This window comes from Nerophis lumbriciformis, linkage group LG01 (genome assembly GCF_033978685.3).
Source record: "Nerophis lumbriciformis linkage group LG01, RoL_Nlum_v2.1, whole genome shotgun sequence".
NCBI classification, from domain to species: domain Eukaryota; kingdom Metazoa; phylum Chordata; class Actinopteri; order Syngnathiformes; family Syngnathidae; genus Nerophis; species Nerophis lumbriciformis.
Window position 1 is genome coordinate 71,511,184 of NC_084548.2, and position 11,984 is coordinate 71,523,167.

An 11,984-nucleotide genomic window follows, 5' to 3' on the forward strand; every position below is an offset into this window, starting at 1 on the left:
TACTTTTTATTGAGTACATTCGTCGTGTTGTGATTCTGTCACGTCACGTACAATGTCGCTTTCTGATTGGTCAACATGCAACGATGGCTGTGCTGAGGGGCGGGACAAAAACAAAGTTCTGTGATTTGATTGGTCAAAACTACTCTCTTCCGCCTTACCCGGAGATATGTTGTGAATCACAAAAAAAGCGCCGTTTTTAAAGAGACACTGTTGATGACGGCGGAAAAAAACAAGAAAGTGTGGAATATTTTCGTCTGTAGTCGCAGATATTGGAAAAATTCACGACTTTTTTCTCTTGGTAGTCTGACATGTTTCCATGGCAAACTAGTCCACGGAGTCAATGGCTGCCAACAAAGGTGTCCCAAATACTCAACAACATCTTTATGAACATCACAGAGATCGACATCATTCAAGTTAGTGTATTAAATTATATAAATAATACAAAACTATCATGTCGTTGCAACAATTCGGCTTGTTTTATACTTTTTATTGAGTACATTCGTCGTGTTGTGATTCTGTCATGTCACGTACAATGTCGCATTTTGATTGGTCAACATGCAACGATGTCTGTGCTGAGGGGCGGGACAAGAACAAAGTTCTGTGTTTTGATTGGTCGACAATACTCTCTTCCGCCTTACCCGGAAATGGGTTGCGAAACACACAAAAAGCGCCGTTTTTAAAGCGGAAAAAAACAAGAACGTGTAGAATATTTCGTCTGTAGTCATCTTCCTGCTCGCAGACATTGGAAGATTCACAACATATTTGTGGTGTTTCTTTGAGACAGTCTGGTCAAAAGCGTATAAATGCGCCGTGTAGAGTCATAGAATCAACCAGTGATGGGCAGTAGCAAGCTACATGTAGCTTAGCTACATTTACCAGTCGCTTGGCGGTATAGCTACTTTTTTAACGAGTAGTTTTTCCTGTATCTTAGCTACTTTTAGACCTATGTAGCTAGGTAGGTTACATCAAAGCTCCCAGCTACAAAGAGAGAAAATGAACTGCGAACTCAGGTAAAAAAGTTTTGATAAAATACAATGACCTGATGAATGAGAACATCCATACATAGGGAGAAAATCCACGATGATTGGTTGGTTTTCGTATGATGAGTCACGATTGGCTAGGGTTAGGGCGAAACAATCCGGACTGGCCAATCAGAGGCAAGATAAGGCGGGTCATCAAAACTAGTAAGCAAAATCAATAACAGACAGGCAGTCATGTCACATGATGACGAAGGAGTCCGAGACAGAGGGACGCTTCAAGCTGACGACTCAAAGAAAAAAAACATACTTAAAAAAGGCAGATCTCCCGCAGATTAGACTTTTCCTTCAGTCATGAAGATGACGTGCAGGAAACCCACAATAATACGTGTCCTTGGCCATATTTAGACAAATATATGCTTTTAGTGAAAACAACGCCCAAAACCTTAGTTTTTCGTAGTTAACTCTGTAAACCAAAACCTTAACTGCTCTGTTCTTCTAAAATGTGGAACACACGTTTAGGAACACACTTTAAGGTGAGTTGAGTTCTACAGCACATAACCATTACAAAATAAACGTTTTTTATTTTGACCCTCTTATCTCAAAGTTACGACTTTTTATCTCATATTTATGAATGTGTTATCTCGTCATTTAGATTTTTCATCTCATTTGTTCGACTTTTTAATCTCATAACTATGACTTTTTAATCTCATAATTTCGATGTTTTTATTTCATAATTTTGACTTTTTCTCATGATTATGACTTTCATCTCACAATTTTGACTTTCTATCCAATAATTTAGATTTTTGACCTCTTTTTTAATCTCATAATAACTTTTTTTTATCTCTAAATTCAAATTTTTATCTCATAATTTTGACACTCTTATCTCATATTATGACTTTTTATCTCTTAATTTCGACTTTTTATCTTATCATTTTTATCTCATAATATTGACTTTTAGCTGAGCTCGAACGATCCCGAACGGGACAAGCGGTAGAAAATGGATGGATAGTTTATAATTTTTTTAATCGATTTTTTAATCTCATAATTTACAATTTTTGTTTTATAATTTCAACTTTTTACTCATAATTATGACTTTTTTTTATCTAATAATTATGACTTTTTATGTCTTAACATTGGTGCATTTTTATTTTTTAAGGGGAGGAAATGGGCTTTCACTTATCTCATAATTTCAACTTTTTTCCTCATATTTACGACTTTTTATCCCATAATTACGTTTTTTATTTTTATAATTTTGACTTTTTAGCACATTATTAAGACTTTGTTTAATAATTTCAATTTTTTTAATCTCATAATTCCGATTTTTTTTCCTCTCATTTTTTTTTTTTTTTGCCCATATTGTTGACTTTTCTAATCTCATTACTTTTCATCCCACAATTCCAACTAAATTATCACTTTTTATATCATTGTTTTGACTTTTTAATCACATAATTTTAACTATTTATCTCATAATTATGATTTACTATTAGGGGTTTTAATTTTCTAGTGGCGGAACTAGACTTCCATAACCAACAGATGTGTTAGCATATCTTAATTGTTTTATCAGAATTAAACAATGACCACATAAAACCATATTAGAGGCAAAATTATAGAATATTTATTATATTATTGTCTAACTCTTCATTAGCAAGCGGACTATTTCATGTTTTTGACTTGCTCTTCTTTAGTGGTTTTGTAGGTATCTGCTCCAATTAACTTAACCTCTTAAGGCCCAAGCTGTTTGTTTACATGCTTTTTTTTTTTATTTCTCTTTGCTATTTGGACTTATTGGACCCTAATTAGAATAAAAACTAAGAATCATCTTTTTATATGATGTACTTAGTAGTCCATAAGTAACAAAAGTGTACTTCATGTTTAGTGACATGCTAATTCTTATTTTTACACTTATTTTTTTCCAAATTCCATTGTATGTTATACTTTTCTGACACCACCAGATGACAGTATAAGTGTCCACATAAGTGGCCATAAGACCCCAATTCAGTAGTGTACACAATTTTGGAAATAAGAGCTAAAATGTGCTGTCCACGCATGTGGCCAACTAAGCCTTTTTAGAGGTTTTAATCTTGTGGATTCGAACTGGTGCTTTTTTTTAAATGATGTAAAAAAAAAAAAAGAATGAAAAATGAAAAAAATCGTCCTTCCATTTTGAAAGAAATATTTTTTAATCACGTGTACCGCGTCTTGCGCATCCAACTCAAAGTCCTCCTGGAAAGAGTCTCTGTTGTCCCGGTTCTCCACAGGCCAATGGAAAGTCCACAACAAAGGTCAAAAATGAGGATTCTTCCATTAAGTGGTTCCGTAGCAAAAAAACGCTGTGTCTGACAGGTGCTCCAGGTGGTGTGTGACGTGGTGTGTGTGATAGCACCGGATGCCTTTTATATCCCCGCATATTATTAAGTTACATTTTTAATATTATCATGATTTATAGAATACGCCTGTAACAGTTCATTATAAGTAAATAGATGACATAATAAGTATATATATTAGTGATGGGTTGATGAGGCGTCATGAAGCGTTTCGACACATTGCAAAACTGTATTGATACTGTGTCGATACTGTGTCACTAAATACTGACATCTGCTGGACATTAAAAATCCCTACAGGCAACCTATGGACCGACTCAACTGACACTGATTTGATGCCCTAGTACAGGGGTCACCAACCTTTTTGAAACCAAAAACTACTTCTTGGGTACTGATTAATGCGAAGGGCTACCAGTTTGATACACACTTAAATAAATAAATATATTGTCATTTGTAAGTTACACGTAAGTGTGATTTAAACAAGAATAGCTAAATAAATACATTTATATAAATAAAAAAATGGGTATTTCTGTCTGTCATTCCGTCGTACATTTTTTTTTCCTTTTACGGAAGGTTTTTTGTAGAGAATAAATGATGAAAAAAAACACTTAATTGAACGGTTTAAAAGAGGAGAAAACACGAAAAAAATAAAAATAAAATTTTGAAACATAGTTTATCTTCAATTTCGACTCTTTAAAATTCAAAATTCAACCGACAAAAAGAAGAGAAAAACTAGCTTATTTGAATCTTTTTGAAAAAATTAAAAAAATAATTTATGGAACATCATTAGTAATTTTTCCTGATTAAGATACATTTTAGAATTTTGATGACATGTTTTAAATTGGTTAAAATCCAATCTGCACTTTGTTAGAATATTTAACAAATTGGACCAAGCTATATTTCTAACAAAGACAAATCAGTATTTCTTCTAGATTTTCCAGAACAAAATTTTTAAAAGAAATTCAAAATACTTTGAAATAAGATTTAAATTTGATTCTACAGATTTTCTAGATTTGCCAGAATAATTTTTTTGAATTTTAATCATAGTAAGTTTGAAGAAATATTTCACAAATATTCTTCGTCAAAAAACGAGAAGCTAAAATATTTATTATTCTTTACAATAAAAATAAAATTTTTTACTTGAACATTGATTTAAATTGTCAGGAAAGAAGAGGAAGAAATTTAAAAGGTAAAAGGGTATATTTGTTTAAAAATCCTAAAATCATTTTTAAGGTTGTATTTTTTCTCTAAAATTGTATTTCTAAAAGTAATAAGAAGCAAAGTAAAAAATAAATGAATTTATTTAAACAAGTGAAGACCCATCCATCCATCCATTTTCTACCGCTTATTCCAAGTGAAGACCAAGTCTTTAAAAGATTTTCTTGGATTTTCAAATTCTATTTGAGTTTTGTCTCTTTTAGAATTAAAAATGTCGAGCAAAGCGAGACCAGCTTGCTAGTAAATAAATACAATTAAAAAAAAATAGAGGCAGCTCACTGGTAAGTGCTGCTCTTTGAGCTATTTTTAGAACAGGCCAGCGGGCGACTGATCTGGTCCTTACGGGCTACCTGGTGACCGCGGGCACCGCGTTGGTGACCCCTGCCCTAGTATATACAATAATATAAACCAAGTCATTGTATTTCATTTAGGATTATTACATATCTTCATTTAAATAAAAATATATTTTTATCTTTTTTAGATACAGTCAATAAATAATGTGAACATGTATCATAACATGGACATCTAAGAGAACGTGTTGTGGATGATTGTAGACTGGGAATTTTTTTAATTTTATTTTTTTACACATTTTTATTAAAAAAAATTTAAAAAAAAGTTTTTCCGACAAATTACATTTTAGACGATTTCTCTTAGTTATTATTTCTCCGGCTGTAGAAAAGACACGCTCACCAAAACAGCTCATGATCGGTCACGTGACTTTCTAAAAGCGGTACGCGCACCGACACAGGGTTTTGCTTTATGAGCTCGACGCATGCGCCGATGCATCGCTAATATATATATATATATATATATATATATATATATATATATATATATATATATATACACACACTTATTTTCCCAGCTGAGCACAAGTTAATTGTGACTGGCAATATTTATTATATATACATATATATATACACATCGATGGACCCCTATGGCCATTACATTCTACAGTGCCAAACAAATACACCGCAGCATGCTTTCTCAAACTTTTTTTTCCACCAAGTACTACCTCAGAAAATTTGGCTACCCAAGTACTCTCGTACCACCATAATGACCAACAATAAAATACAGTAGCATAGTAGGCCTACATATTCATCAAAAACAAGGATTTAATCAGCAAGAATGTTTAATATTTTTGGCCACCGTGACATTACACACATTTTGAACAGTAACACTGTGTTTAAATATAGAAATATAAATCATTGTACTTCAATCAAGTGATTTTGACTTTGACGTACCACTTGGTAGAGCCCGCGTACCACAAGTGTTGTGAGAAACACTACACTATAGTGTATTATTTTCATTAAATAGTGTTTTGTCTTTATTAGTATTTATCTGCTGCTGCTACTACCACCACTATCATGTCAACAATGAATAACTGTCATTAAAACGACAATTTTCGTACATTATCACTTTCCGTCATGTGGAAGCAATTCATTCCATTTTCATGTGGGGTGCCTGTTATTGTTCGGCAAAATAAAAATGGTGTTTGATTTGAATTTCAGCAAATGATTTGCTTAAGAAACTGATCACGTTTGTGTTGTACTTCCTCTAGTGCCCAGCAGAGGGAGACAATGCACCTTGTATCACCTGGGTGAGTGACGGCGGCCAAACAGTTGATGTAATGTAACATCATTATTTGTAAGAATGATTATTTTCTGTTTGTAAAAGTCCATTACACTTGGAACCTGCAGGGGGCGCAAAACTGCTTGTGATTGATATAAAATAGAGCTATGGCAAACTGTTAAGAATGTAAAAATGTTACTTACCGTCACGGGAATATTTTTGTTTTATGTTTGTGTAACTATTTTTCTCATCAGATGTAACACATAGCAGCGCTATAATTGAACCCCATAAGTGGGACTGACTTGGATTTTTGCACACAGCTCAAGGTGCCTTGCTCAAACACCTGCTGTGGTGTCAAACTCCTTCTCATTGAGGGCCACATCGCATTTATGGCTGCCCTGACTTCAAATATACTTTACAATCGCCTCATGATATTTATAGGGCCGTCATAAATAATAAGTTAATGCAGGGCCGGCCCGTGGCATAGGCTGTATAGGCAAATGCTAAGGGCGCCGTCCATCAGGGGGCGCCACGCCAGTGCCACAAATGTTGGAGAAAAAAAAAACAAATTGGTACTATTATTTCTAAATACAAAAAATAATCCCACGTTAATTAAAATGCAAATTAAAGCCTATTTAATAGAAATATTATTTGTTACAACATTACGCCCCCCCCCTTCCCCCCCGCACTCCTTACTTTTACTCAAGTAAAAGTAAGGAGTAGTCACCCAAATATTTACTTGAGTAAAAGTAAAAAGTATGTTGTGAAAAAACTACTCAAGTACTGAGTAACTGATGAGTAACATACACACACACACACACATATATATATATATATATATATACATACATATACATTGATATATACAGTATATAATTTATATGTATTTATTTTGCTGTTTTTGTTTACATGTTAAAGATGTTTTAATGAATATACATGCATGTTTAACATATAGATTCCTTTCTTTCATGAAGACAAGAATATAAGTTGGTGTATTACCTGATTCTGATGACTTGCATTGATTGTAATCAGACAGTAGTGCTGATAACGTCCACGTTTTCAAATGGAGGAGAAGAAAAGTTCCTCCTTTCTGTCTAATACCACATGAAAGTGGTTGGTTTTTGGCACCTTATTTGTCCAGCTTCCATATTCGTTTTTATACACTTTACAAGAAATATATTGGCGGCAAACTCCGTAGCTTGCTAGCTTGTTTGCGCTGGCTTTCGGAGACTCTTGTTTTGAAAGCGCAGGCGCGATGGAGCGGCACTTTTATTGTGAAGACAGGAACGTCCTCATGTGCGGTCAGTCTTGAGGCTTTTGACGGGATGTACGGTTGAAATAAAAAAAAGTATATTTTTTCCTTCACACTTTTGATTGATTGATTGGAACTTTTATGATTAGATTGCACAGTACAGTACATATTCCGTACAATTGACCACTAAATGGTAACACCCCAATAAGTTTTTCAACTTGTTTAAGTCAGGTCATGTGACCACCTGGCTCTGTTTGATTGGTCCAACATCACCAGTGACTGCATCTGATTGGTGGAACGAAGTGAAACGTCACCAGTAAGGCAGGCACTTTGAAGGTCTGTCTGACAGACCAAAACAAACAAAGCGTGCATTAACAGATCGATAAAAATTAATAGCGAGTAGCGAGCTGAATGTAGATAAAAGTAGCGGAGTAAAAGTAGCGGAGTAAAAGTAGCGTTCCTTCTCTATAAATATACTTAAGTAAAAGTAAAAGTATGTTGCATTAAAACTACTCTTAGAAGTACAATTTATCCCAAAAGTTACTCAATTAGATGTAACGGAGTAAATGTAGCGCGTTACTACCCACCTCTGGTTGTAAGTAAAAAAAAAAGGTCAAAGACAAAGCTATTCGGTTTCTTGTGAGTATATACACTTCACTGCCGATGTGGGGGGGCGCCACCTAAAATCTTGCCTAGGGCGCCAGATTGGTTAGGGCCGGGCCTGAGTTAATGCATACTTGCCAACCTTGAGACCTCCGATTTCGGGAGGTGGGGGCGTGGTCGGGGGTGGGACGGGGCGTGGTTGGGGGCGTGGTTAAGAGGGGAGGAGTATATTGACAGCTAGAATTCACCAAGTCAAGTATTTCATATATATATATATATATAAATATATATATACATATATATGTGTATATATATATATATATATATATATATATCCTGAAAATATGCAAACAAAACTGTGTTTAGATAATTGATACTTCAAACTTGCATAAATAAATATTAAGGAATATAACATTGCTTGGCTTCTGAGAGTTTCAAAATGTAATGAATAAAATGCTAAAGTTGTTGCTAAACAAGCAATTATTTTAATAATTAAATATTGTAATTTTAAATTAATTATTATGATAATTTAAAATCAATTATTTCAAATATGTTTATTTTAATGTACAATTCTATGGCTGGATGTAATAAGGAGTCACAAAAAAATACAAATAAAAATACAATTAATTTTGATGTTTTTAGCAAAATATAGTAAAAATGTATTTAGTTTTTTTTTTTTAAATTAATAAATATATTTATTTTTAGGTAAAATAAACATAATAATACAATTTATGTCTAGTCTGAATGATTTAGTTCTTGTCAACCTGTTGTCCTCCCATCATGAAAAAAGGCTGTCCTCACTCAGGTCCGCATGGAGCTGGAGGGGGCGTGGCTTCCAGCTCCGGCTGGAAATCGGGAGAATATTTGTCCCGGGAGGTTTTCGGGAGAGGCGCTGAATTTCGGGAGTCTCCCGGAAAATTCGGGAGGGTTGGCAAGTATGAGTTAATGCATGTGATTAATCCTAAAAAAAAATGATCGCATACATCATGTCAGTGTTTTTCAACCACTGTGCCGCGGCACACTAGTGTACCGTGAGATATTGTCTAGTGTGCCGTGGGAGATTATGTAATTTCACCTAATTGGGTTAAAAATATTTTTTGCAAACTAGTCATTATAATCCGCAAATGTGCCGTTGTTGAGTGTCGGTGCTGTCTAGAGATCGACCGTGTAATACTCTTCCACATCAGTAGGTGGCAGCAGGTAGCTAATTGCTTAGCAGATGTCGGGAACATGATTTGTTGCGATCACAATATGCAGACGACAGCGGGAGGCAGCGTGCATGTAAAAAGGTGTCTAATGCTTAAACCAAAAATAAACAAAAGGCAAGTGCAGCTAAGAAAAGGCATTGAAGCTTAGGGATGGCTATGCAAAACGAAGCTAAAACTGAACTGGCTGTAAAAAAAAAAAAAACAGAATGCTGGACGACAGCAAAGACTTACTGTGGAGCAGCAGATGGCGTCCACAAAGTACATCTGTACATGACATGACAATCAACAACAAAATAGGAGCGCAAGACAAGAACTAAAACACTACACACAGGAAAACAGCAAAAAACTCCAAATAAGTCAGGGTGTGATGTGACAGGTCATGACAGTACATCTACTTTGAGACAAGAGCTATAGTGATGCATGCTTGGTTATGCTTTGAATTCATATCCAACAATTGCGAGAACAACTTTTTACTGTCAATATCGGCTGCTGAGTTTCATTCTTTAATGTCTTCCGGTGGTGGTGTGCCTCGAGATTTTTTCAATGAAAAAAATGCGCCATGGCTCAGAAAAGGTTGAAAAACACATGCAAATTAATCATGCAATTTATTTTATGCTGCTTTACTTCAACCATAGACGGTTACCCGAAAAGCCGCACGAGTCGTTATGTGGTCAGTGATCAGGTGAAAGCATATGTCAGTCAAAGATGAGTGAGGAGACTCCGACTGTGCAAATTGCACTTCAAAATAAAATCAGATGGGACTTTCGATAAAAATGTTAGCCAGTGTTGCGTTTTGGACCAGTTGTTCCTCCCAGGGAATTCAAGTCACAAGTCGCTCCCAAGCTCTTTACGACACTTAAAGCTGAGTTGAAAAACCACCAGAGACAGAATAGGTATTTTGTAATATATTTGCAAAGCTTTGCATATATACATTGAGACCAGTCCAGCATAGAACATTCAATTGCGCCGCTAAGATGGTCTGTTCCCCCCGACCAAACCCTCTCCCCCCTTAAGTCCCTGGCAGTCATGTCTCTCTAGCCAAAACAAATGCCCATTATCGCTCTTTCTAACATTCCAAAGCTTCAAGGTTAACACACACAGTTTACTTGCAGACAAACAGAAAGAGAACAAATGGAAAAAACACGAACTGTTTTCAAATATGACTATGAAATAAAAGAAGTAACACTTAAATTCGGATATATGTAAATATCTGCCTCCGACACCAGTTTTTAGCAAATGAATGACTGAAATCAAGTAGAACATTAAACAAAAATGTTCCTGTATGACATTCTGACAATAAAATTGCATTTTTGTCCGAATATTGTGTTTTTTTTTTTAAGGTTAATTGAAATTATACAAGCTAGACCTGCTCAGTGGCCTAGTGGTTAGAATGTCCGCCCTGAGATCGGTAGGTCGTGAGTTCAAACCCCGGCCGAGTCATACCAAAGACTATAAAAATGGGAGACATTACCTCCCTGCTTGGCACTCAGAATCGAGGGTTGGAATTGGGGGTTAAGTCACCAAAACTGATTCACGGGCGGGGCCGCCGCTGCTGCTCACTGCTCCCCTCACCTCCCAGGGGGTGATCAAGGGTGATGGGTCAAATGCAGAGAATAATTTCGCCACACCTAGTGTGTGTGTGACAATCATTGGTACTTTAACTTTAACTTTAGTAATAACCTGTGATTAATCATGATTAATCCAAATTCAAAGTAGTGATCAATAATAATGAATCCAAATTCAAAGTTAGGGTTAATCATGATTTTTTAAAACATTTGATAGCGCTAATTATTGCACAATTATCTATGCATTTATCATATTTTTTTTTAATACAAACTGATGGATAACTTGCTTTACATCCATAAACCAGGTGCAGTGTTTCCCACAGGACAGGCATCTATTTGCGGTGGTGTGGCCGGCCGGCCGGGGGGGGGTTTGTGCGGCGATGACCAAGAAGAACGCGGAGTTGTGTGTGTGTTACAAGGTGTGTGTGTGTGTGTGTGTGTGAAGGGGGGGGGGGGGGGGTTGGAGGTAGCGGGGGTGTATATTGTAGCGTCCCGGAAGAGTTAGTGCTGCAAAGGGTTCTGGGTATTTGTTCTGTTGTGTTACGGTGCGGATGTTCTGTCAAAATGTGTTTGTCATTCTTGTTTGGTGTGGATTCTCAGTGTGGCGTATATTTCTAACAATGTTAAAGTTGCTTATATGGCCACTATCAGTGTAAACTGTATCGTTGGTGATGAAGTACGCGTGACATTTACGTGTGTGTGTGTACAGAAGCCGCTCATATCTTGTGACTGGGCGGGCACGTTGTTAGAAGGGATGAAAAGCGGACGTGACGACAGCTCGTAGAGGACGTTAAAAGCAGTGGCTGTAAGGCACGCCCCCAAGACTGTGGAATACGAGATATAATGACTGATAAAGACCTTCGTTCGATAATGAGGGATGCCTCAGCTCAAAGCCTGAGCCCCGACATTAATGAACTAGCATCCAAGAAAAGATGGCAGGTATCTGGCTTGGGAACATCAGATTAGATCAGTGTGTTGCAAACTGAGCAGTTTAAAGTCCTGAATGGTTGATTTATTCATTGTTATTTTATTTTCAAATTTACTAGCCTGTGGAAAAAGTTAATGTTGATATTTACCTCAGAAGGCTGCAAATAGAAAAGAGGCATTCAATTTTTTTATTTAAATTGTATTTGATATGCCATTGATATTTTTTAATTATTATTATTATTATTATTATTATTATTTGAAACTCAATTTTGCATTCCGCCCGATTGTAGCTGAGATAGGCTCCAGCGCCCCCCGCGACCCCAAAGGGAATAAGCGGT